This window comes from Siphateles boraxobius, unplaced genomic scaffold (genome assembly GCF_051911475.1).
Source record: "Siphateles boraxobius isolate OS27281-9 unplaced genomic scaffold, OSU_SipBor_1 60, whole genome shotgun sequence".
Lineage (NCBI taxonomy): Eukaryota > Metazoa > Chordata > Actinopteri > Cypriniformes > Leuciscidae > Siphateles > Siphateles boraxobius.
Genome location: NW_027509187.1, coordinates 143,494 through 170,000, shown reverse-complemented (window position 1 = coordinate 170,000; position 26,507 = coordinate 143,494).

The following is a 26,507-nucleotide window of genomic DNA, read 5'->3' as shown; positions in this document are numbered from 1 at the left end:
GCCATAACTGTCATTAAGGCACTGTTAAAGCCCACAAAGTCTTTTACTTTAAATTAATTAACAGAATTATTTACGTGATATGCCATATAATATATTTCCCCAGAAACAAACAAGTGAAATAAGTATAATTAAATGATTTTCTGATCCAACTATATTCCAGTAATAGTCATTTTAGAGGAGAGCATTGCGGCTGTTCTTGGATATTTTGACTACTAATATTTTTAATTCTGTCGACTCATGTTTGTTGGCTGAAATGCTCCTCTAATGCGCTTGTGCCTAATATCGGACTGTATTTAACATTTACACCCCATTTTGTCGGTCATGGCCCAATGATTTTGCACAATTTGATTTGAGCGGAGGGCTGGAGCGCAGTGTTGTGTCTGTGTACACAGCTCAGTGGGTGTATACTGTAGAGTTTTATTGATATTGCTCTGCGATAGCTTTGCTCTGGGCCTCCCTGTTTGCCCCGCCGCCGAGGAGTCAGTGCCGTAGGTGACCCGACAGATCAATTTATCTGAGCGAGAGCAGCAATCCGTGAGAGGCATCTTTACCCAAGAATGAATTAAATGAACGTGGTGGGGACAGACGAGTTTCTGTGATGGCCCGCAGTCAAATACACTCTCGATCCTCTCTGCAATACCAAAAATCATATATTATTCTCATTTTAGAAGTGAAATTAATGTACTGTACAGAAAATGGATTCTTATAGTGTTAAAATAAAGCAAGAAGCAATCAACCTTATTGCTTTTCTAAAATATCATCAACAACAATATGACAAAAGAAAACACTCAATAGAAAGTTGAAGAGCATCCTGATGCAGCAACATCGACTCGACCGACAGAAAAGACAGATGACCAGAAATTAAGAAATGTACAAAAATCAGATGTATGTGTATGTTTCAATCATAAAAATTAAAACATCAGTAAGTCTGCGCAACAACTTTCTCAGTTCTGTTACTGTGTGTTTGTGCACCATCAAAATTGTTGGCAAATTAGGCTACAAATGTTTGTTCATTTAACATTTTGTTCAATTTTTTTGCAGTTAAACTAAACACTTCAGATATGCAAAGATGGTGCACTCATTTTACTTATGAATGGGAGAAAGTGCGACTCGCAAAATTTGTGGAATAAGCTTCCTCTTCTAAATAAAAGATCCAATAGCCAATGTTGTCAGATTTCATTGGTGATTTCAAATATTAAATTTAATTGAAAGCTTGGTGAACAGCTTTGGAAAAATTAGATGTTTCCCCATTCCATAAGATAAGAGCTGTACTTGCTTGACTGAAATGCTGACGAGAGGCGTTTCAAAGATGGCCACAGAGTGAAATGACTTGCCTTGAAGGGACTAAAAATTACTTGGGCTATATATTAGTTGAAAAACAGTATGTGTCAAAAGAAGCAAGTCAGAATTTGCAATACTCATAAAAGTGTAGGCAATTAATAAAGCATAAGAAAAGCATCTGATCATAGCAATGTGGATATGTTTGCATGAGCTCAATTCAGCAATATATAGCACTTTATACAATAGATTGCTGAAAATCAAGCAGCTTTACCGTGTTAAACATGAAAAACAGTGTCAGTGTCTCGTTTTATCAGAAGTACAACTTCATTTTCTGCAATAAAGTAGCTTTCCAGTGTGTTTTGATTTCCATGTGAAAGAAGACGGATCCGCCACGGACCAACGGTAGAACAAAGGTGTTTATTAGCCAAAGCAAACTTTTCTGGAGAGTTTTTTCGAATTCCCAAAACGAACTCCGAACGAAGTTCGTTTTGGACTTTTTTTGTTCGAAATGACGTCACATAAGTTTCATTTGAAGTATATCGGGGCCTTTATGAATGGCAGTGAAATGACGTAACTGATGCCAACATGGCGAAATGTAGTAGTATACATTCAAACTATATAAAACGTACTTTTTCGTGAAGTAATTACTTATTCAAAATAAGAACCTACTTAAGAGTACACAATTTCGGACCCATGCAGCCTTAAACATTTAAAGACAATTCTTTTAAAGTTTTTAACTTCACTGATTTACTGTGAAGATTTGTCCAGTTTGAAGCAAAAAAAATTAAAAAGCTATCTTAACTTTTAACTTTAACTTAAGTATCTGAATTTGTGGTACAGTGTTCATTGTGTAAACCCTTCACAGCTTGAATTTTAAATCACTGACAAAAAACTGGACAAACTAAAACAATCATGTTTTGTCAGAGCAATGATTCGAAGCACATTCATGGGGTTCCTTGACTCTTTGGGGGTCCGGGACTCCCCCTAATACACCCTCAATTTGAACTGCATTGCAGTAATCATATTTCCAAAAATGATGGCAAGCTACACTTTAACAAACAGTCATATCACTTATCTTTTGATCTTCCTTCTTCGAAACTAAAAGCATCTCATGTACCCCCCGCCCCCGCCCAAAATCACATCATCGACATTAAGGCGATCTTCAACGGAACGCATGCAAGATAATGTCGAGTTAAAACATCTACAACCCCGCAGGAAGCTAGCGGACAACAGTATAAACGTAGGGTAAACGCGGGGGTAATAACGCTGATGAGATCTTAGCGGGGGGGATTTCATTCAGATGTGAATTAGAGCCAAAAACCGGACTCATGCTGAGATTGTACTTAGGCCAATCTCTGTCACTTACACTCACTTACTGTTAATGTGGCCCCCTCCAGGAACCACACGATTAACTAGCCCAAACTCCACGACTTATTTCTGGATTATTATTATTACTGCCATCCCGAAACAGCGAGAGTGCCTGTTGGTTAATGGTTATCTCAATGGGCCTGTGCAAAAGGCGGTGAAGATCCCTATAGCTTTATTTCTGTTGACAGACAGAAAAGTTTCACTCAAATAAGAGGACATTAAAGTGTGAACGAGTCACAGCTGGAGCCGTGCGGTTATTGGGGTTCAAATGGAAAAGTTAGTTTTGGTGCATTCACGGGGTGTGTTTTCTTGAAATGGTTTTACAGATCAGCGCCTTAGCTACGATTACTATGATGTAAACAACAGAATCAGAATCAGGTGAGATATTGTCAAAATTGTGTCAGTTAAAGGCCATCAGGCACAGTTCAGAGCAGAGTGAATATATTTAAAATACAGCAGTGCCAGTTTGCTTGATGATTGTTATTACATAAATACTAAATGTTATTTTATTCAATTTTAAATGCCATATTTTAAATAGTAGATTCTATACCCAATATGTAAACTAAAGTAATACCTTTTTAGATCTTTTTTAAATGGTTATTAGAATTTTGTGAAAAAGAAAATTTAAATTAGAAATTGCAATGAAGTCACAAGACAATAAAAAACCAAAAATAATTAAAATAAATGTATTGTAACTTAAGATAAATGTATAATTTAAGAACAGACAGACAGACAGACAGACAGACAGACAGACAGGAAGGAAGGAAGGAAGGAAGGAAGGAAGGAAGGAAGGAAGGAAGGAAGGAAGGAAGGAAGGAAGGAAGGAAGGAAGGAAGGAAGGAAGAGCTTTCCAGTTCCAATGGATAGTTTAAATAAACCTGAATAATACAATAAAATCAAATGCATGTTTGTTGAATATGAATTTGCCCAGGAGAGTTGCAGGGATTTTTGAGCTTGTTATATTTGAATGAGTAGAACGGAGGGAAAATGTCCCTGTAGACTCGAAGCCTCCAGCTGCTTCTGTTCCGCTTATTTCATGTGGAATCTGTCAGCTGGCGTTTCATGAAACTGAGTCATCTGCACTGTTTACTTAAGCACTAGATCTGATATTCAAAATGATCTCACTGCAAACACTCCTGCTAAGAGTGAGAGTGAGAGAGAGAGAGAGAGAGAAAGAGAGAGTGTGTTAGTGTGTGAGTGAGTGAGTGTGTGAGTGAGTGAGTGAGTGTGAGTGAGTGAGTGAGTGAGTGAGTGAGTGAGTGAGTGAGTGTGAGTGAGTGAGTGAGTGAGTGAGTGTGTGTGTGTGTGTGTGTGTGTGTGTGTGTGTGTGTGTGTGTGTGTGTGTGTGTGTGTGTGTGTGTGTGTGTGTGTGTGTGTGTGTGAGTGAGTGAGTGAGTGAGTGTTTGAGTGAGTGTGAGTGAGTGAGTGAGTGTGAGTGAGTGAGTGAGTGCAAGTGTGTGAGTGTGTGAGTGAGTGAGTGAGTGAGTGTGTGAGTGAGTGAGTGTGTGAGTGAGTATGTGAGTGAGTGAGTGTGTAAGTGTATGAGTGAGTGAGTGAGTGAGTGAGTGAGTGAGTGAGTGAGTGAGTGATTTAGTGAGATCTGGTTTCAGTATGGAAGATACATTTTCCACTTTGCAGTGTAATAACCTGCGGTGTGTATGTGTAGTAGTTTATTATGCAAAGCATATTTGTGAAATATTACCACATACAACAACAACTACTAAGTGTTATGTTAGTGTTAAATCAAAATGTGTTGCATTTTAATTCAGTTTTGAATAAAACATTTTATTAATCAAATTCAAGTGCCATCTTTCTGACAGAAGATACAGTCCCTGATATGTAAACTAAGCTTATTATATTATTTTTTTATACATTTTATTTATTTGTATTACTTTATAGTTAATAGATTTTTGTGTGGCATAAAAAAGTAAAAGATGAAACAAAATAAGAAGCTATTTGTGCAGTATTACCACATACAACAAAACACTTTTAGTGTTAAACCAAAATGTATTGCATTTTAATTCAGTTTTGTGTAAAACATTATTTTATTCTTTAATTAATGACGTAACAACACAACATGCATTTATTGTATTATTCAGGTTTGTGCAAATTATTCATTCCTCACACTGGAAAAGAAAGGTATTCTGTGCAGTGTGGTTTAGTTCATGCTTCACATTTTTATTGCATTAAAACGCCACATTCACAATCTTACACTTTACAGATTAACAATGACACACTTATTATAGTTGACTCTGCAAATTAAGCTGACAAATAAAATCATTTTAACTATTACAGAAGAAAATACAAGACCCCGTTTTCAAGCACATGCTCTCTTCTGTGCCTTTCTGTCTCTTTTCACTCTCTCTGAATACATCAGGGTAATCAAACACCCCCTGTCGAGTATTTTAAAAGACCATATAGATCTGTGGCAACAGACCCGCCGAGAACAGCACAAAAGCTCAAGCGTATCTCTAGGGCAAACATGATAGCATTACAAAACGAGCAGCTTGTAAAGTGTCTGTGCATTGATGGAATAACATTTAATGACAGTCCAGGGGGAATGAAGGGCTTTTGAGAGGGTTTAAACCCCACTGACTGCCCTTCTCACCCTGAAAACACACCAGGATACTTTAAATCCTTTCCTAAAAAAGGGTAATGTCTGAGTTTATGCAGCTGATTTTATTCTAATTAAATATGTCTGTATGTGAAATATATTTATATATATATATATATATATATATATATATATATATATATATATATATATATATATATATATATATATATATCAGAAAAAAGAGCAGGTAGGAACAGTGTTCTACACCACCCATAAATCTGTTTATTTATTTACCCTATTCCAGGGCTAATTTTGCAGGTTTATTTCCTAAAATGAAACCTCTTCATCAAGCTCATTGATCCTTGCAAATCTGGAGCAATATGATTGTTTGTATAATACATTAACGTATGATTCATCTGATATTTGTGGCTGGAGAGAGGGAGGGCTGCGTTTAGCTGGGGCTGCACAAGTTTCTGTGGTTAATTTAAAACATTAAAGCACAGGAACGAGCTTCTCCATCAAATGTCCGACTTCCATTTACATTTCTTGCATACAAGTCAATTTGCGTCTGGACCAGGCCATAAATCACTGCCAGGCCGGGCCACAGAGCCTGGAGATCCACAAATTAGCTGTGCACGCTTCTTAAACAGAAAAAAAGGGCTCCAATTTAAAAAGCCATTTACACACAGAACCAGCACTTAGCAGTTCAGTGTCTGCCCTCTCAGCGAAAACAGAACAAACCTGTGCTTTACACAGTCCCACAGTAAGACTAAAGCTAATGTTTGCTTCCAGATAACATGAACATGACCCGAACAATCAGAAATGAGAATTGCTTCTCTTAGACGGTCAGGAGATTAAATCAAATGAAGTCTTCTGCTTCTCAAAATGTTTCTCCTGAGAAGAAGGCCCAAGTCATTTTAGGAGTATCCTCTAGTTTCAGAAGATTTCTCCGCAATTTGCCATAAAACCACATTTTTTGTGATCAAACCAGAGATCCTAATGTGAACTCAAACATTCTCTCAAGATCACATTGCTAATCAATCAATACTAACTGCAAATGAAACATAACTGAGCTCATATATCACAAGTCTCTTGTTGTATATACTGTGAATATGGTCTGAAAGTCTGAGACCACTAGTGAAAATGTGTTTAGTTTGCATTCTAATGTAATACAAATCTGAAATATTTCATCTAAATATTGTATTATAACTTTCCTTTGTCTTAAATGTTTTAAAACTTTATTCTTTTCTAGTTTTTAAGTTAAAAACAATGTCAAAAATTGTCTTTTTCTTAGTCTTTTTGACCCTATACTAAACCATCAAATAAACAATTGAATGCTTTATCATGGCATACGGATGACCAAATTTGAAAGAGGTGGATGGAAAAAGATGCAGTCTTGGAAGAGAAACAAAGGAGGAAAAAAAGCAATGGCTAAAAGCATGCACCTGTGAATACATGAACTCCGTCCGCCTCTTTCTCTCTGTTCCTTCAATAAGGTACAGCTCTCAGAGTCACTGATCTCCCCTGCACAAACTCTGCGCTCTGTAAAACAGCTACTGCACTCCGACACGTTGCAGGAAATAATTGATGACCCCCTTCACGGCATCCTCAGACGGCACGTTGGGAAATCATTTTCAATCTTTGACTTAGTAGATGAAACAAATGCTCCCGGCTTACTTTGTCAATTCTCACTCCTTAGGGTCAAACAAAGTGGTTTTCCAGGGCCGACCATGAGGCAAGTACGCAAGCAGCCAAGCTGAAAATGTCTCTTGTCCTCCACAAAATGGTGCAATGTAGCATTTCATTTAGCCCCCCTTTGTTATTTGTCTTTGACAGAGTTGTAATAGGAAGCACCTTCATATTCATTGAGCAGGTGACCCCTGAGCACTACGGGCCCTCAGTGTACAGTGAGCCGGCTCAAAACTATTTATTCTGCGCACTGCACGCCGAACGGAGAAGTCGGGAAAAGTCAGTAAGGAGAGTGAAAACAATGAAATAAATAAAGACAGAACGAACGAAAGAACAAAAGAAATCTGTGGTCTGATTATCAATTATTTTTATAAAGGCACATTTGTGAAGATGAACATGATGTACACTTTAAAAAAATATTTTTTTGAAGTAAATAAAACATGATTATTGGAGTACATTTTGCAAGAAAATACTATTTTTAATCTTTCTACTGCAAAATTTGAAGTTTAATTCAATGTGTTACTTTGTGAAATCTAGGCTACTAACAATTTATTAGTGAAAATTCTTTCAAAGTAAATCCTACACCAATTTTTTTCAGTGTATCAAAATATATACAAAACGTATAAAAATGTATATAGACATTTCTGACTGTTTATGGATCAATAAACTACTGAACTTTCAAGCATTTTAAAAAGTAATCTTTGTAGTTGTTATTATTAAAAATTGGTTCCAGAAATATTATAATATTAATTTTCTCCACAGATATTGTTTTCCATAGTTCAATAGCATGAAACAAGCCAACCAACTCTGAAATAATTTACATTACAAACTTTTCGAAACAAAAACACAAGTATTGTGTTCACACTGAAAATTCAAAAAAAGAAAAAGTGCACTTTAAATACCCGGGTGATGCATTTATAAAAAAAATTAAAAAACATGTGGAATGTTCGATTCCAATTCTGGAATCGGATACTTGTGATGAATTAAAATGTTTCCAATTATCGATTCCTGTGTGCTCATTTTAATGTGATTTCAAATAATATTCAAGAGCAAGAAGTCGTGAAATAGAGGTCAATTCGGCACTCGCTCTGTTTTCTTTGCACACATATCCAAAGCGTGCCCACAGAGAGCCGCCTCTCATATAATGAGTGAAACTAATAAGCTTAAATGCACAAATACACACAAAACTATGTCAAAATATCCTCCTAAACACTGTCGGTTTTGTATTAAGTGATTGTAAAGATTGGAGAAAGAAAATGCATGTGTAACAGTATATTAGATCCTGCATCAGTTCTTAAAGTGACAGCAGCCGAATATCCCTCTCTGTCATTAAAATTAATCAAAGAACAAAAGAAAAAGACAATCACTCACTGATCTTGACTGAATAACTTTTGTATTATGTATTCTGCTGATTTTTTGTTCATGAAAAAACAGCTGCAACAAAACATTTAGCCAAAAGACACTGAATAAATATGTTTGACTAAACGTTTTTACCTTACTGCAATTAAAACTGGGAATAACAGCTGCAACAAAACATTTAGCCAAAAGACACTGAATAAATATGTTTGACTAAACGTTTTTACCTTACCGCAATTAAAACTGGGAATCTAAAAGAATTGTAATCGATAAGCAGAATCTGAATCACTAAAGTTCAATCGATACTCAACCCCATCTACTATAATTAAATATTTGCCAACTACCAACAGGGGCTAATGGGGCCTTGCTAACCGGTCAACCCCTGGGCCCTATGAGGGAGACCTAGTCGATTATGTAATTTGCAAAGTTTTATGAAAGTAGGATATTCATGCAATACTTTTTTTAGGTTAAAATCATCACATATGGCTTCTACAGAATTCCACATCAATTAACCTTATGGAAGCTCTGTCTGCTATGGCTTAAAATCCAGGGCCCGTATTCATAAAGAATCTTAATGCAAAGAGTAGCTCCTAGTGACAAAATTCTAAGCAAATTCTTAGAAATGTGGGCATTTACTCTTAAAATTAAAGAAAAAATCCTAGTAAAGAAAAAAGTAATTCAGAAAGCATCTTAACCCCTAAAAGAGGTCTTAAGGTCAAAATTGTTAGGAGTACGGACAAGGACTTTTAAGAGGCTTAAGAGTTTCTTTAGCAGAGGAGAAAATGGCAGAAAGACGAATAGGGAGAAGAAATGTGTAGCAGACAATGGATGACAGTGAGTTAATAAGACGCGATTGACACCCAGCCCGAATTTTCCTTTAAGGATGGCCTTGTGTTCATCCACTAAATGGGCTAACAGTAAACACTGTTCCTCTGTCCAGTTGGGCTTTCTCATCCTTCTTGGTTTTGCTTCCATGTTTTTTACATTAAAACCAACATTCAAACCACCACTTAAATATACATGCCAGCAATCAGTTTATCTGGAAAGAGTGGAACAATTTTTTTCATTCTAAGCCAATCAAATACCTTATAGGAAATTAACAGCATGGTTAATAAAAAAAAAAGGATTTATATACACATATATAATGTGTGTGTGTGTGTGTGTGTGTGTGTGTGTGTGTGTGTGTGTGTGTGTGTGTGTGTGTGTGTGTGTGTGTGTGTGTGTGTGTGTGTGTGTGTGTGTGTGTGTGCGTGCGGTCAAATAGGAAAAATTACACATGTAATTTCAAAGTGAAGGCTTAGAACAGACCCTACACTTACTGTAAAATCACTCTTTTTTCCCTTCTTCGACAACCAACCAATCACAGTCTTCGAAAGATTGTGTCATACATAGCAACGGGGTCAACCCCGCCTCCTCACTAAGATAAAAGTTTATGTCTTTTCCTTACTCAGAGTTGCTCTCAGATCGGCCCAGAATCGCTCTTAAGCTAAGACTCCTACATAAAAGTTTTTAAGCTAAATTAAGAGTTTTCTGAGAGGATTCTTAGAATCTTTCTGAATACGGGCCCAGGTCTCTGGAGAAAATTAATAAGACTTTTACTACCAGAACCCAACCAAACTCTTAAAAATAAAAGTTCCAGCAGGGGGTTCTTTAAACATCTAAAGAACCTTTCACAATAAAGAACATTGTGTGCAATGGAAAGGTGCTATGAATGTTAAAGGTTCTTTATGGAATCATAGATGTCAGTAAAGAACCTTTATTTTTAACAGGGTTGTGCACTCTGTTGTGAACTGAAAAGGCTCGAGATCTTATAAATGATTGCCAGTGTTATGTGTGCATGTTATTAACCTGGCAGACCGGGAGCAACATTGCACACCACTCTCTGTGTGTGTGTGTGTGTGTGTGTGTGTGTGTGTGTGTGTGTGTGTGTGTGTGTGTGTGTGTGTGTGTGTGTGTGTGTGTGTGTGTGTGTGTGTGTGTGTGTGTGTGTGTGTGTGTGTGTGTGTGTGTGTGTGTGTATCAAAGCAGCAGTTTTTTCTGTAGCTGCGGGCCAGAAGTGTGCAGCATTATCAACACAATACAGCCATATGGGAACAGACGGCTCTCGCTCTCTCCGCAAGCATTCAGACAGACCCCTGTCCCCCCGATCCACACCGCGGTCACTTTAGGGTTAGTGCTTTAGCATAACAACAAATGAAAGGGAAAGGCCATTTCATTCCCATTTGGAGCCATTATTGTGACGGACGCGGGCGAAAGGCAGGCATTCATTGTGATTTAGCGGTCGAGCTCAGTGGACAGGGTGGCCTGGAGAATAACGGGAGATAATGAAAACATAATTTATTTAATTCCCCCACACATCCCTGCCAGCTTTTCTTCTGTGCCTTCACAAAACAAGAGGCGATGGATGTTGAGATGTAATTCGTCTCAACTAGGTGACAACACATGGCCTAAATAACAAAGCACATCAACAGATTAGATAAACTGGCCAAGGAACACTTACTAGTGCAGTCTCAGTCAGGAAAAGGACTTTTATTTTGCACCACCACAACAATGCTCTGAAGATGTTCTCACCTCAGTACACAATTCTGATATTATCTTATTTTTTTGACACAAAATACTGTGGGGGGGGGGGGTCAGTTTGATGCTTTGGTATTACAAAACAAAAGTCACTAGAGTAAAGTTTCCTTGCCGAGATTCTTATGCTCACCAAAGGCTGCCTTAATTTGATCAAAAATACAATAAAAACAGAATTATTGTGTAAAATTATTAAAATTGAAAATGACTGTTTTCTATGTGAATATATAGTAAAGTGTAATTTATTCCTGTGACCAAAGCTGAATTTTCAGCATCATTACTCCAGTCTTCAGTGTCACATGATCCTTCAGAAATCATTATAATATGCCGATTTGCTGTTCAAGAAACATTTCAAATATCATATCATGAATATCACTGTACCCTAATACTACTATGGCACCTTAGTAGAGTTAATAAATAAACAAATAAAGAGCAGCTGTAAACTACAGCCACATAAACTAATAAATTAACAAATACATAAATGAAATCCTCTGGCTCTTCTAAGACAGGCTCTAGTTTAATTATCAGTGTAGATAGTGTCGATAATTATCGGTCCATCTGCGTGTAATGAATAGACTGAGTCATAATCTCTCTCTGATGGCTTTAGGACACAGCAGGGTCCTCTAAAAGAGACTAGACTATATTGATCCTCCACGTAAACGCTCTTTACAATGTTAATAGTCTAATTTGCTTCAATGATTTCTCCCTGTGTTTTGCTAGTCAAGGACAGGCTAATTTATACTTAACTGGGGGTCCCAGTCAACAGCCCTGGAACCAGAGACTTCCTGTATAAAAACGTAGGCCATTCCAGAGGGAAACCGATGATCACACTGACCATTAGTTCTTCTTTATTTGCCCTTCTACAGGCAATTATCATGAATTAATGCGCCAGTGCACGGTTACTAGCATTTGCTCTGTCAATGAAATTAAATTCTCTGGGCCAATAGAAGGCAGAAAAAGCACAAAGCCCTTAATGAGGATGAGGTGAGACATTAGCATTATATTACTCACTGAAATGTCAATTTTTATCAATCAAATGTCTGTGGTAGGCCTAAACTCCGGTAATCAGTATTCAAGTTGACAATATAGAATTAGCATGAAACTTCATTTCAAATGAGAACTAGATACCATTCATTTAATACATTTCTATAGTGCAGCTGTTCGGTTATCAACACAAGACAGATGGAATGGAAGATACGGATTATATAATTTCCTTAAAGCTGCTGTTTTTGGCATATCACATAAAATAGTGAGAGAAGAGGAACTTGAAACGCATCAATACACTGACACTGTCCTGCTGGGTCGCTGACAGACACTATTAACCTTAAATCAACCTGTTTGCTAAATCAGTGTCACTCAAAGTTAATAACAAATGTAATCAAATTCATTATGTTAACTGATTTGATTTATTTGTGCATTATGCAAATCATCCCTAAATATAATGAGTCATGACAGATGACCAGAGTCTACATTTTCCTTCTCATTCTGCTCAAATGTTAACAAGCAGATGCACTTTTAAATTAAACTCAGATTTCAACTTAGCAGCTCACCAAATAAATAAATAAATACACTAACGTTCAAAAGGGGTCAGTAATATTTTTTTTAAATCAAAGAAGTCTCTTATAATCTCCAAGCCTGCATTCATTTGATCAAAAATACAGTAAAAACTTTCAATAAATCTTTCCTATTGTAATAGCCTATATGTTAAAATGTCATTTATTCCTGTGATCAAACCTGAATTTTCAGCATTATACAGTCTTCAGTGTCACATGATCCTTCAGAAATCAGTATAATGTGCTGATTATTATCAATGTTGAAAACAGTTGTGTTTCGTCGTATTTTTCATTTCTAAGTAGAAAGTTTGAAAGAACAGTATTTACTTGAAATAGAAATCTATTGTTACATCATAAATGTCTTTGCTGTCACTTTTTCGATCAATTCAATGCATATTTGCTTAATAAAAGTATAATTTCGTCCTGAAATATGCATATTAAGTTGGGTTTATGAATAAGACATTTGGGACAATGGTCAAATATACAATTTAGCATGTCTATTCAAAACCTATTCCAGTGCAGAAAGCTGCAATTGATCCGTCAGAATGTGCAGTTTTCTAAAGAGTTTTAGTTTACAAAATACATGTATCCCATGAATGAGGAAATGGTTTGACCATGATCTTGCCAACAACAACTATTCCAATGCACACCCTGATTGTTATACGTTTCACAGACTGGCTAATCACAGACACTAGAAGACAAATATAGAGAGTGAGAGAAAGGAAAATGAGCTTCGATCTTTCCCAGAGCTCACCCATCAAGAGACTTGGAGGTTAGTGAGTTGCTGTGGCCGATCAAGACCTTGCCCTGAGTGAGTCCGGCTAAATCAATGCTAATTACACTGCCATCTGCCCTGCCATCACACCTGTTCACTTACAGAGAGACATGAGTCTTGTCAAAGAGTCCCTAACATCATCCGTGCTTATTAGTCATCGATAGTTTCCGTAAACTCAATTCTTGCCCATGCAAATCAGTCCACATACTATAACTTTGTTCCAAATTTTAAAACCTCTATGATCAAGAACATGAGCAAACTTAAAGGCTGATCCAGCTAAATAACACCTTAGTTTGTGCCAGTACAAGTTTCCGAGGCGTTCGCTCACCAATAATCAGTGTCTGTCAATGTTTTGCCCGCTGAAAGTGAGCTGCCATTACATCAGCCAGAGAAACAAATGAGGGCCATTTCTGCACCGCTGCTCTGTCTGATATGTCAATAAACTCGCAGCAGCGAGAGGAACAGCACAGATGGATTTTTCTCCCGAAGCCAGACAAACAGAGGGACACGTCTGAGTTTTCTCTTAGAGTGGAATCAGTCAGACAAAACGAGACGAGTTACGCACAACTAGCTCAAGTGATGGTGATACAGGTGTGAGATTTCAGTGTCTAGTATGATTGAATCGCTCAGTGAGATTCGAAGATTATAAAGCCATTCTTAGGTCAATTGTGACAAGGTCAAAATGTCCCAGCTAGTAGGCTAACAGAAAAATGAATCAATTAATATTCATTTAAATAAATAAATAATTCTGCCAAAATATTAATTTGATTAATGATAAGAAGTATTAATTGTATATCCAGTTTAAAATTATGGAAATTGATAAGGAGGTCATCTCCTGTTTGCAGTTCTTATTGGAATTACAAAGTAAATTCCTTTACACCAGCACCTGTGTTGACTTATTAAACAAGATCATTGCCTTTAGCACAATAAAATGATTAGCTTAAGAGAATATTTTGAGAATAAAAATGGCAGAATTTTTGCCCAATGACAAATGTTTCTGAACCCTAAAAGTAAACACTTAACTTTTTAACATAACTTGTTATCCTTGGACAGGTCTTACAGAAAACAGCTCTCAAATGTCATACAAGCTTGTGTTTCTCATCGCAATGATACGAAACTTGGTACAGATATTGGCACTTGCTATGTGAAAAAAAATAAAAAATTCATTGACATTATCTGAAAAGCTTAAATGGTCCTGAAAAAAATAGTCACAGAAGTCATGAGAAGCGAATTTCATCTAATGGAAACATTTGGTACTTCGCCCAAACATAATCTTTCTGAAAGCTCATTCTTTGAGATATCAACCTCGAATTTGGAAGACAACTTGTTTAGATTTATGGCTTTGATTTTCTCAAGTTGTAGAATTAAAAAACGTTTTGGAAATTAGATATTTTATAGCAAATTTAAAAATAGTATTTTTAAGCACTTTTCATAATAATAAACTTCTAAAACTTTTTTTTTTTTTTTTTACTTTGCTCACTTCAGCAATAATCAGCCAAGTGCATTCTCTAAAAAGATACCAAGCTTAAGTCTGTGCTCCAAAGCATTCAAGATTTATGATTTCCTTTTCAGGTCTATACTCAAAAATATGTATTAACAGGTAATAAATGGATCATAAATGTTCCATAAATATAATTTAGTACCATAAAATTCTCTAAAAATACAAAATACAAAATAAAAATAAATAAAAAATGTTTACTGCCAAGCGAACGGCACCAGAGCAAACTTGGCTCTGTTCAGCATGAACTCCGAGGAACTAAAGTGCTGCAGTTATGGAATATTTTTATAGGAAAACCCAAAAGTTAGCGTCACCCTTTTCCCTCAACAAAAACCAAATAGGACTGTTCCATGGGCTGTTGGACTTTTGCAGAAAATGAGCTCTCTGACCAACAAATGTTTATAATTCTTACACGTTTTGTTCATCATGATAATCTTCACAAATGAACACAACTTTTATGAATTTTGATGCATAAATGCTGTGAATTGCCAGAAGTAAAAATATAAACATAACCTATAAACAAAGTACACTACGGTCACATGACTTCAGCGTCACCACCATTATGCTTCCGAAAACTCTTTCATTCAATATATTAATATTTCTCCCTGAAAGTTTGAGTTAGAATAGTTTGTAAGAGTGTGCTTGTAAACAAGGCAGTGGAAGTGACTTCAGGACAATGGAACCGGAACCGGAAATGCATCTCATTTCCAGTTTTTCCTCTACATAGTTTTTGGAGCACTCATTAGATCTAGATATCCATTGTTTATGAAGATGTTGCTGTTAATTCGCCACATCAAACCAAACCCTGCCCATTGTGAATTGTGATTTCTATTATTGAGAGCATTAGTTGTCAAACCTGTTTAACACACATTTTCTGTCTATAACAAGCAAGTACATTGCTGGCATTCTCAGAGCTCCTAGAGTAACTATAAGGCTTTGCATGCTTAAAACTCACCATCTTCATAAGCAAGAATCATTTTAGCGCTCTGTTGTGTTCTCTAATGAACTGCGGGTTTGAGTACACGTCCTCTTCGCCACCCAAGCATTAGTAAACTCATAAAGAAAATCATGCAGTAATGAAGACCGACAGACTTAAAAACAAGGAAATGTGATCTTGGATATTTGAAAAGATCTTCGAGAGTTGTATGGGGAGAGAAGGAGAAAATAGCTAACATTTATTTATCCTTGCTGTTCTCGTCTTCAGTGCGACGCCATTAGAGTCAGTGGAAGTGTCCCATCGGCAGTCATTATCAAGGCTATCAGACCGGCCCAGCTAGACTCCAACACAGATATAAATACTATCCTCCACACACACACAGTTTAATGATGGAGCCAAAGCTAATGTCTCTCACCCCCTCCTGGTATCTCCTCAAGACTTTTAGGCGGGAAAAAGACAGATATGTGGTGCATGTACAGTACATATATATGGTATATATACACCTTGAAGTGATATAAATGTGTCAAGAGATTTTGCTGTACCATGATATAGTCAAGTCAAGCTAAATGTATTCATATAGCACTTTTCACAATGCACACTGTTTCAAAGCAACTTTACAGAAAATTATGATGTTAATGTTTGTAAAATATTCAAGTCTTATGGTTGTATTTAGCAGATTAGAGCTGAACAATAATATACTTACAATTTGTGACGATACAAGCAATCAATCAAGCAGTCTTTGCTATCTAGTATAATTGCCCTACAGAATGCAGATAAAGTTGAACAAACTTATATAACTTCATATAAGATTATGGGCTATGATAAAGTTACAATTTGCGATGAAATAAAAAATTAGGTAGTTGAGATTTGCTATATTACCATATATATTCTCCAAATCTCATCAGCCTGATTTTTACTAGTGCAGAATCAGATATACTGGTGCATCTATGAGCGGTTACTTAGACATTAGAATGGCAAAGAAATGAGGTTAAGGCCCGTTCACATCAAGAACGATAACTAGAAAGATAACGTTAATGATAACTATATTAGCGTCCATATCAGCGGACCAAATTGTTCTGTTTATGTGCACTGCAGATTTGTCGTCTGCTGCATTAAATGCTCGAGCTCTTTAATCCAGGATGGATTCTGATTGGCTGTTAATGTTTTTATCGTTCATCAGCTAGATTTCTTTTTTAAACAGCTAGAATTTTTTTTAAACTGATTCCAACAATATTGTTTTCTGTGATACTTTTGTTATAGTTGTGGTGTGGATTCTCCTATTCTTTTAGAACGATTTTTAGAACTATATTTTAATCGTTATCATAATTATCATCCTTAGTGTGAACAGGCCTTAATGCAAACAGAGAGGCAGTGTAATGTTGCTGCAAAAACAACTGTATTGTAATATATACCATCACTGTAATATAAAATTACTATGCACCTTATTTGCAACATTTTCTTTAAATGTGCGCAACTTCTGGTTCATTCGCCACTATAGGTAAATAACTAGAACTAGAAAGTGCAGTAAACATCTACGCTTCAAACCAGTGTGCTTAGGATAAAATACCATGATAACAAATACCATTTTGCAATATAAAGTACAGCTAAAACAACTGGAACTAAATGACACTGGAAGCCTCACACACTCAAGTTACAAATAGTCACATATGCAATTACGTTAAAAATAAGGTGGATATAAGATTTTGGTCATATTGCCCAACACTATGTGGTCTTTAAAGATCTCACACTAAACCGCTGAGCTCAATGTTGCAAGTGAAAATAAATGAAAAGATGCAAACTGGTATCGGATGAAAACAATATACGATAAAGAGAACAAAACATGATTGATGGGCGGCCTGATACTGTCCTGAGTTTGTGTCCTAATGCTCTGCGCTCACTGCTGATAGGTGCATATATCCATGAAGATGTTTCGACAGCGGTGCTGGAAAAAAAACGAAGCCATCATGTGGTTTTGTTATTAATGGGTCTGTATCGTATGCTCATGGCCAAGGACACAATTTGTATCACAATGCAAATATCTGTCATTAAACGCTGACAGTTCATTTTTCCTGCTAGGGAAAGAAAAATGCTTTTGGGTTTGGTGGGCCACGGCGCTTCAACCAGACAGACTTGAAAGGCGATTTGTAGACAAATGTGTGCTGCCATCAGTTTAGTTCGGATAAAACAGCTTTGAGAGAGAGAGAGAGAGAGAGAGAGAGAGAGAGAGAGAGAGAGAGAGAGAGAGAGAGAGAGAGAGAGAGAGAGAGAGAGAGAGAGAGAGAGAGAGAGAGAGAGAGAGAGAGAGAGAGAGAGAGAGAGAGAGAGAGAGAGAGAGAGAGAGAGAGAGAGAGAGTGTGTACACTGAAACATTGTACTATTATGATATAAAAAAGCATATACGTCAATGGAGATACTGAAACAATTCAATATAAAATTGAATCATTTTCTATAGGCTATACATGTCACAAAATACTACTACATTTTTAGATCTGCTAAATGATTAAAATTGTAAATCAAAGTATTTAAATAATGTCAATAAGTCATTTACTAATCACATATATCAATATTTGCTTTTTACCAAATGGTGAAAAATGCATTTTTAAAATGTGTTTACAATCACTCTGGTAAGTTTGCAGGTCAAAGCACTGAAATGTAGCGAAGGCCCATGAGCTGAGGTAATGGATGGTCTCATGGGAACAGCAGCTTTGACGCTTATTGATTTTCCTGTTCTTGAGTATCCATTCATTCTCCACTCACTCTTTCTTTTTTGCAACTCTGATCAGTTAATTTACATTTAAGCCAGTTGCTGCTGGAGGCAATTAACTCTACAGGTTCATTAGAGCTTGCTCTGACTTATTAATTAATCAATCTGTGTGTGTGTGTGTGTGTGTGTGTGTGTGTGTGTGTGTGTGTGTGTGTGTGTGTGTGTGTGTGTGTGTGTGTGTGTGTGTGTGTGTGTGTGTGTGTGTGTGTGTGTGTGAGTGTGTGTGTGTGTGTGTGTGTGTGTGTGTGTGTCTGTGTGGAGTGGAGAATTAGCATGGAATAAAACACACACTCATAAATGGCTTTATGTTTCCTTGCAGGTTCAGCACTGTGTTGATTATGCAAAACCATGAGATACAACAAAGTATAATTAAAGAGGACTACTGTATATGATATCCAGAAAGAGCGATCCGTTAGCATTCCCATTCATTTCAATTGCAGATGCTCCGATAGCTCAGGACTCACTCAGAAACACACCATATAAAATTATTGCATATGGATGTTTGTGGGCAGATGTTTTGAGCCTGAGCTGTAAATGATGTAACTATTCGCCACTGACATCATGAGAACAATGACTGGCTGTTGACACTACAAATGCTCAGACCTCAGCAGAAATATCAATACATTTCATTTAAAGCCCTCCAAAAATGATATATCACTGTTAAGACATCTATAATGAAACTCTTGTAATTTATATTCTGCTTGCAAAAGAATACTTTTGAATGGCCATCAATGGAGATCAACTCCAGCAGGGACTAACTTAATCAAACTTCGACCCTCCATGTATAACCTAATCTCAGCGGTTATTTTAAAGACAAATAATGAGGAAGAGAGAGTTAGGAGAGATATAACTGTAAATGAGCCCTGAACGCTGCTCCGGCTCGTTGGTTTGCACCGGCTCACAAGCACCACTGGGTTCAAACTTGCTGAGCTATGAACTCCCATCAACACACACACACACACACACACACACACACACACACACACACACACACACACACACACACACACACACACACACACACACACACACACACACACACACACACACACACACACACACACACACACACACACACACACACACACACACACACACAGGTTTGTGGTCAAAAAATAAAGAAATTGTACTTTTATTCAGCAAGGATGCATTAAATTGATCAAAAACTACATCAAAGGCATCTATATTGTTACAAAATATTTCAATTTAAAATAAATGCTGTTCTTCTTTTTCATTTATCAAAGAATCCTGAAAAAAACTCCACATAAAAGTTTCCACATAAATATGAAGCCACACAACTGTTTTCAACATTGATATTAATCAGAAATATTTCTTGAGCATCAAATCATCATATTATACTGATTTCTGAAGGATCATGTGACACTGAAGACTGGAGTAATGATGCTGAAAATTCATCATTACTCCCTCATTACTTTTCTTTTTTTTAATAAAATAATTTAATTTCTTAATTTGTAATAATATTATTTCACAATGTTACAACTTTAAGTTTTTCAGATCAAATAAATGTAGTCTTGGTGAGCATAAAACAGACTTCTTTTAAAAGATATTTAAAACTGTTTTATCTACATGAATGTGGATGTGTCTATCAAATAACAAGTATTCAACAAATGAAAGACAAATATATATTAGATTTGCCTTACTTTAAGAAAACACTCTCCAACAGGTCTCTGTGTGTTTTGCCAGCGAATTGAATAAAAGAAGCTAAAAGACGACTGCTGTGAACACAGCAATTCATTATGATTATTTATTGGACTCGTCCCCAATGATTTACGTTTGTAAATTCTTCATTCTTCCAATTTAAATTCTGCTGAAATTAGATGTTACGTATGTCATCATTATGTTCATTGGGTGTAGTAGATAGTATTTGTGGGCGGAGCCTGTGCGCTGCTGAGAGTTTAATGATGCATAAGATTAAACTGAAGCGCTCAGCTGTGGTGCTCTCTCTCTCTCTCACACACACACACACACACACACACACACACACACACACACACACACTTGTTCTTCTCCCTTCTCACACCTGAACACGTGTGTGTGTGTGTGTGTGTGTGTGTTCCACAAGAAGTCCATGACAACAACATCATGCTTCTAAAGTATCTACTAAAGGTCTTAAGGGCTAGGAGGTTAACCTTTTCCCCGAGCACAGGATGGATCCTCTGACCGGCGCATGTTGTCTGCCATCGCACTTTCTGTTCATTATGTCCTGACGCCCATCAGCCCAAACCCCCACGCTGGACTCCTCTGCTCTCGGCACAGCCCTCCCTATTCCCAGCGGACAGATCCCAGGCAAAAAACTAATTCTGCTTTTAATAATGTGTCAGGAGAAAGCGGGTAGCTCATAAATTATGTGTCTGCGCCGGTGCAGAGCCGGCCACCAGGGGAAAATCAGGCCGGGGAGGGGAAAAAATCAAAGCCTAGGTTTGACAAACTTTTGGAAGATAAATAATAACTTACACATTGGATTAGGTGTTAAGTCATTGGCGAGGGGAGCCAGGAGAGCTGCTCCTATCAGACCTGTGCAGGGTGAGGAACTTACACCAGCAATCTGTCACTTGTTTTTGTCCTTTTTCACTCCAGTTTTTATATGCATGTTCTCCCGTCTGCTACACCTGCACTGCTGTCTTTGTTTTGGTCACTTTTCCGGTCTCTGTCACTACATTAGCTTATTGCTATAATATGCATTTACTATTGTAAAAAGAAAAATAAACTATTTTATTGTTGCTTTTCATTGTAAATAAAAAGCAATGGTAATCCCCTTTGAAGGAATTCATGCTAGTGATGGGTGGTATGACCAAAAATCTGTATCAACGTAGGCTACATTTTTGCAATTCTGCCGGTTTCACGGTGTATGACGCAAACATTGTGATGTCAAACAAGTTTATTATCGAAAATAGTGGTAATCAAAACCTTTTTTAAAACTTTAAAAATTTATTTTATTTTGGCAAAGTGCTGCACAACAGAGTTTTAATGTTTAAATTAAAACATGGACAAATGTATTTTTGATATTGTGTGATATTCCTTAAAAAAATAAATTGTAATTTTTTATTTTTTATTATTTTTAATTTGAGAAGTACATTCTACACTAGTAATATATTCCTCCCATCATTTCTAAATTTTATTTCGGTTTGTATTTAGATTTTTACGATCATCCGCCATATTTACCTCCACCACCTGGGCAAAGTAATGGCGTTCAATAAAAAAAAAGACATGAACAGAGAAACCAAGAAAAACGCTGACCATTGGACTTGATTCATCCGAAAAAATCGAAAAACTTCGATCTCAAGCACAGACCCTGCCATAATTAACATTCAGTGACTTTTAAAAATGTTTAAGTCACGATCCACCTCTATATATTGGCACTGGATTCATCATGGATTAAATATGTACAGTATATGTAATATATATGAATATCAGATTTGTGGCTAATGAATACAGCAATTGTTTCAGCTACACACTGGTATAGCGGCATTTGAAAAATGCATGCAAAATTAAAACCACAGCACTAATTCACATATTTATTTGTGAGAAAACGCATAAATTAAGATATAAGCCATGCTACCGTTCTAGGCTGTTAGCCTGTGTGTCCATGTGTAAAATGGTGAGGTTATAAGAAGTGCAGTCTTGCTCTTTGACCCCGTGTCAATATCTTCACAAACGATCAACATGTATCATAACTGTGGTCTTCTATCACGCACCGACTAAAGAACAATCTCTATTAGCTGACAGCAGGAGCCGCCGTGATAAATGTTCCCTGACCAAACGGAAGGAATTGCGTGAAATAAAGAGCCATGTTCCAACAAGTCGTGTCAAAATGGTATTGATTCAATCATCTCCAGAAATACACACTCTTGGGCAGCGTAGCGTGCAGCAGATCTGATATGCTCCGCAGAGGTGTGCGACAGTGATTGCAAACTCTTGCCGCTTAAATTTTGGCACACACTTTCCTTCGTTGAGCTTTCAGGTGATGAAACGCATAGTGAGACGCTGACTGATTTTCCCAGCGATTCTCTCTTAGATGTTATTCTTAAGACGTGCCAAAGATGCCATTCTATCTGCGTCTGAAAGACGTCTCATTATGAAACAGGTGTGTGAGGCAGCGTACAGCCGCTTGTCCGATACGCAGCGCACGAGAGGAGAGAAACAGCAGAAACGCTCCATCATTCAGACACACTGCTGGAGCCCCTGCAGCTGACCACACAAGTGGAAATGTTTACATTAACTGAGCATGGCCAGCGTGCTCCTGCTGCATGTGCAAAAAGCTAATGATGAGAAAAAACACATTAGTGGCTGCGGTGATGGTTGGCATAGATGAAGGGAACACAGGAACTTCCAAAACATACACTGTAGGAATAAAACTCATAAATATAAAAGGCACTGTGAAGTTTACAGACATTTCCTTTAACCTTAAAGGGACAGTTCACCCAAATATTAAAATCCTGTCATTAATTACTCATCCTCATGCTGTTCCAAACCCGTAATACTTCGGAACACAAATTAAGATCATTTAATGAAATCTGAAAGATTTCTGTCCCTCATTGACAAATACGCAACTACCACTTCTGACGCTTTAAAAAGTTCATAAAGACACTGTAAAAGTAATCCATATGAATTGAGCGGTTTAGTCCAAATTCTCTGAAGAGACTCGATCGCTTTATATGATGAACAGATTGAATTTAGTTTTTTATTCACATACAAACCTTCATCAACTCACACATAAGTCCCAGTAAACGGAAGCTCAAGCATGTTCGCTTGACGTGCCAGAACCAATGAGGTTCATTCTCATGTCACACAAGTACTTACCAAGTTACTAAGTAAAAAAAAAAAATCTACTGTGAACCACAATGAAACAGCTAGTAAGAATTGGCTGCTTATAGTCATTCTTCCTGGAATACTTGCAGTTGTTGCTCGAGTCCTTGAAATTGTGATTTCTAGTGTTCATTTCAAGGCATCATAGATTTGCTCCCAACAAGAAGGCTGCTCCAAATTGATGATTTTTATGAAGCCTTTTGAGTTACTTTCCTTTGGCAAAAGGCATCATTGCTCCAGAGTGCATTGGAACAGGCTAGACGATTACCGGTTTCACTATAAACCATGATAAAATGTTAGTATTATCGTTTAAAATGTAATTATCATTATCAAACCGTGTTTGATTATCGCGATTTTAATAACTCACTATAAACCCTGTCCAGCTAGCAATCTGACGCAGCGCCCCATGTTGTTGTTTTTTTTATTCGAGAATGAGTGGCAGAAGGCAGTGACCGTGTTCGGGAGATTTTTCAGCCTTTTAAGAGGACCAAATCCGAGGTGTGGTCATATTTTGGCTTTTACAAAAGTCCTGAGGGAAACTTAATCCAGGATGGTCACTCTGTCTGCAGAACATGCACAAAAAATGTTGCTGCAATAGAGAAAAACACTTAAAATCTGCCGAGTCGTCTTGTGTGACCATCACACACTGTTGTATAGCGAACGCAAGGCAAGTTACTTTGACCTCCATACAAAAACTACGTCTGGGAAATAATTGGGCACAAAATGTTGTTTTGAGTTGAAATATTTTATCTCCCTCACTTGAAATAAACTTCAAGCTTCCACGAAGAAAAGTTTGCATAGAGTGCATAGAGATGCTTGTTTTATTTGTTGTTTGTTTATTTTTTTTAAATATAAAACTTGTTGAAATGTTTTCAGTGTGAGCATTAGTTTTTTTAACATTTTCATCTCGTTTTAACAAAACCGTGATAATATTGATAATCACGATAATTTTTGTCACTATAATCGTGATATGAAATTTTCATACCGTCCCATCCCTAGAACAAGCTCAGCAAAAAAATACATCCAGGATAGTGGATGAAGCGAATTACAAAATAAATATATTTAGAAATATAATTAATACTATAAAGTAGACTAATTAAAAAAATAGTTCATCTAATTAAAAAATGCTGTTCTAACGTTACTATTTTAGAATTTGCAGTGGGCTAATTCCAACATATTCGCCTATGTTAAATATTCAAGATCTGTCAATCATGAGGTTGATGCCTTAAATGTAGCTTCCTAACTAGATAGTAAGGGGGTTCTCTAGGTTTTTGAACACACACAAACACAGAGAGAGAGAGAGAGAGAGAGAGAGAGAGAGAGAGAGAGAGAGAGAGAGAGTGTGTGTGTGTGTGTGTGTGTGTGTGTGTGTAATCCTCCTTTGATTCTGACCTTGACTCGGTGGTCTGGTGGGTGTTGAGAGGGTAATACCTCATCATATCCAGGGCAACTTTAGATGCGGTGGGGAAAACCTCATAAAACAAAAGTATAGCAGGTTAAATAAAGCAGACCGCCAACACAAACAAACACTCATTCGGGGCCACCGTGAGCCTGACCCCCAGTACAGGAGGGTTAATTCAGTTTTCACCACAATCCTCATGCATACATCATGCACACATTGCAGAGCTGAAGTTGGCTGGAAACATGATGCACAAAAAAAGTTTCTTTAAATCAATTCTATTCATATGAAATATTATTTAGTGATCACACAAACTTCATTCTTCACTTGTGACTTTGTGAAAATTTGCAATATAATCATCACCATTATATGATATCAGTGAGATTGTTGTGCAGGTGAACACATTGTTTGTCCAGATTGTATGTACATCCCAAAAACCTGTGCAAAAGCGTGTAAACACATGCTCTTCAACACTGACCAGCATTACCTGGATCATTTCATGTGCACAGTCCATTCCAAATGTTCTAGCAATTTCCGTTCATATTTTAAGGTTTTCCTAAATGTCTTCAAAATTTCAGTGCATATCTACTGTAGACCACAATGAAACAGCAAGTACGAATTGGCTGATTATAGTCATTTTTACTGGAATACTTGCAGTTGTTGCTCGAGTCCTTGGAATTGTGATTTCCACATCACATATTAAAGAATCTTCATAAATGTAAAACTCGACAAGCCTGACATTCACAGACAGCAGTGATCAGTCAAACGGGCCAAAAGAGACAGAGTTAGCTGGTCACGCAGGAAAAGAAATTGAGGTAAATATATGCCTCTGCTCTCCACAGCAAGGACAAAGACAATGAAGATGACTGCACCTGCCAAAGACCAACCAACTGAGACAGTTAACACACACCAACACCAGGCAGCCTTCTATTACACACTCAACACTGCATCCCTTCAATGTGTTACAGTAAAGATGTAAATACCTGTGTGTGTGTGTGTGTGTGTGTGTGTGTGTGTGTGTGTGTGTGTGTGTGTGTGTGTGTGTGTGTGTGTGTGTGTGTGTGTGTGTGTGTGTGTGTGTGTGTGTGTGTGTGTGTGTGTGTGTGTGTGGCTGGACGGACGGACATGGATGGATGGATGGATGGATGGATAGATACAGACAGACAGACAGACAGACAGACAGACAGACAGACAGATAGATAGATAGATAGATAGATAGATAGATAGATAGATAGATAGATAGATAGATAGAATCTGTACAGCAGTCTAAGGCCCATTTAACCTTTACAGATGTCAGACCTGGAGCATATTGCTTAATAAACCATATCATGTGAAAGATTTCCTGCATATTTGAACTACCGCCTTCCGTGCCAGATTTGTCATACAAGCAGGTGCAAATTCTGTCTCAGATCAAAGAACAAGGTGTAAAAAAAAAAAAATAAGTCCATGAGTGTCATGTAGATTTTACCAGAGCATATAAGAAGCTTGCTAATTTTCTAATCAAACATAAAATAACACAGGAATGTTTGATAAGGTTTTTTGTAGACTTGATCGTTGAGTCAATAACAAGTGTTCACACTCTGAGTAATTAATAAGAACGTCAGGGAAATTTTATTAATTGTATCTTGTATAACATCAATTTAGTTCAGATTGCCTTTCTGACAAGCCATTTTAATTAAAAATATCAAAAGCAACATTGAAGAAGTACTGCAGCCGTTTTAGGAAAATATCAGATAATACTGCCATCTGGCACCTAAAGTGTCTCTTGTTTCAGGACTAATTAGAAGCAATGCCGTGAAGTCAGTAACAGACTCAGAATAATGGCAGCCAGCGCGAGAACTGAAGCGCAGCTGAGATTTTAGGCCTGATGGTTTTCATAATGATTAAAAATAGACGTGCACATCTCTGCACACCTGCACATCTGCATTG